Source organism: Aplysia californica, unplaced genomic scaffold, assembly GCF_000002075.1.
Source record: "Aplysia californica isolate F4 #8 unplaced genomic scaffold, AplCal3.0 scaffold00001, whole genome shotgun sequence".
Lineage (NCBI taxonomy): Eukaryota > Metazoa > Mollusca > Gastropoda > Aplysiida > Aplysiidae > Aplysia > Aplysia californica.
The window spans coordinates 1,991,157-1,993,469 of record NW_004797271.1 but is presented as its reverse complement, the minus strand read 5'-3'; positions in this window follow the sequence as shown (position 1 = coordinate 1,993,469).

Sequence of the window (2,313 nt, the reverse complement as noted above, 5' to 3'; positions counted from 1 at the left end):
CTTCTTCTTCTTCTTCTTCTTCTTCTTCTTCTTCTTCTTCTTCTTCTTCTTCTCCTTCTCCTTCTCCTTCTCCTTCTCCTTCTCCTTCTCCTCCTTCTTCGTTTTTAAATGGACATATCAGTCTCTGGTGTGAAGATTGGTGTGTGCTTTGGTGTGGTTTGCTCTTTCTTTCCAATGGAACATCTATTATCCTCATCTTTCTTCCTACTTTTTGTGTTTGTTACTCTCTTGTAACACCTTTAGTCTTCGGCACTTATAAAACCTAATCGTGTTGCCAGTGCCATAAGACTCTTGCTTAATTAAACAAAAAACGTTGATTGTCCTTTTCTTTCCTCCCTCTTTTTGTGTTTGTTACTCTCTTGTAACACCTCTAATCGTCGGCACTTATATGATCTAATCGTGTTTCATGTGCCGTAGAATTCTTACTAAATCTAAAGAAGGTTGCCATTTACTGCAGGTCCTCTAGGGGCTTATAGAGTTTTGGGTTTCCCTGCCTCGAGCAATGGGCTTGCTTGTAGCAAATGTGTCCCTGTTTGACTGCCGATTCTGCACTGACACTGCTCTGAGTTGCCGATCCTGAACCCCGTGTAGAGATGTTTCAGGCGGTTATGCCCTGTTCTGAGTCTGAGCAATGCTGCCTGAAGCCTGCATATTTGTGAGAGAATGTCATTCTTCTCCATACATCGTCTGTTGACCGTTCTTTGCATGAGTTTACCAACTCACATGTTGAGACTTATGGGTCAGTAGCTATCAAAGTCCTGTCTGTTTTGTTTTTCTTAAATATGACACAGCAATAGCGTCTTGCCAGGCCTGGGGGACTTGTCCTGTCTTTCAACTACGATTGTAGATCGGAGAACTGATTTGGCTTGACAACCTTGGTGTTTCAGCTTCTCATCTATAATTTTGTCATTGTCTGGGGATTTCAGGTCTTTCAGAGTTGCCATTGCTTTTTAAAGCTCATTCATAGTGAAGGGTATGTGCATGTAGTACGGGACAATCTGGTTTTGCTCAATTTTTTTTTTCAAATCATTGTGGACATGCTTTTTCAGTCCTCGTGTACTTCAATTTTGCTGACGTCTTCGTAGCTGTCGATAAGGCAGTGAGCTGCTTTCCTCCCGCTTAGTGTATGCTGACCTGTCTTCATTGCAGATTGAGAGGATCTTGTTTCTTCTTTATTTTAAGCTTTGGCAAGCTTCCACAGTTTCTGTCCATTCCTGTCTAAATTTTTTTTTTTTACATTTTATCTCCTGCTTTTTCTAGCTACCTGAATATGTCTTTCTATATTTTGCTGTAGTCCCCTTAAGGAATATGTTGTTTTCAATGGTTGGATTGTTTTCTTTCTCTGTGCTTGCTGCACTGACTTCATCTATTCTAGTTCTCTCGTCCAGATGTATACTTTTTGCGGGCTCCATGTGGGATGCTTTTAAGACTGATCGGTTGAAGATATCAACAACTCTGTAGATGTTGGAGTCGTTTGTCTTGATCCTTTAGCTGCTGTCGTCAGACAGGTGAACTTTTGCTGATCCATTTTCTTACTTGTAGTTCCACCTTGGGGACGTTTTTCTGTCACTGGGTTTGAATAATGTAGGCAAAGTCAACCATAAGGAGCGCTCGCGCTCCCTGCCAGCTGGCTCTACTGTATGGTTCTGCTTGCTTTTCCCAGCTGTGTCCTGTTGCAAATGCTAGGTCAGGTGATGATGTTGCCATCCATCCTCGACAGTAGAAGGGCGGATCTGGGTCATTCAGCAGGATCATGTAGCCCTCTGTCTCCCAAGCTTTCACTCCGTCTCCTCTTCGATCATTTTATGCATGGGCCCAGCAGATCCAGTGGCTAAACAGTTTTCAGTTGATTTGTTCATCATGTGTAATGACAAGTCTTTGTCCTGGGGGCAGTAGATATAGAGGTTAAAGATAGTGAGGGTAGTGTTGTCAGGTGTAATGTTCACTCCTCTTATCTCAATTTGCCGGAGTGTGTCTTATTTGAGATCCATTGCAGATATTATGCTGGGAGCGAACGACGAGCCTGCAAGATGGTGCTCCCGCCAGCTGTTGCCGAAGGATGTCAGTCTACCAACCGACAAACCAAGGCGACAGCTGCAGAACGCGTCGACCCACCTGGAACACCAGGACCTCAACAACCCGCCCGGGTTTTTCCTTGGCGGCCAGCATAACCCGGCCTGGCTGGCCCGCCTGCTGATCTTGGCCGGGGACGTGGAGCAGAATCCGGGACCCCGTTGGCCCTGTGGAGTATGCGGCGACAGTGTGCCTGCAAAAGCAGTATCGGCCCGATGTCAGGAGTGTCTTCTGTGGGTC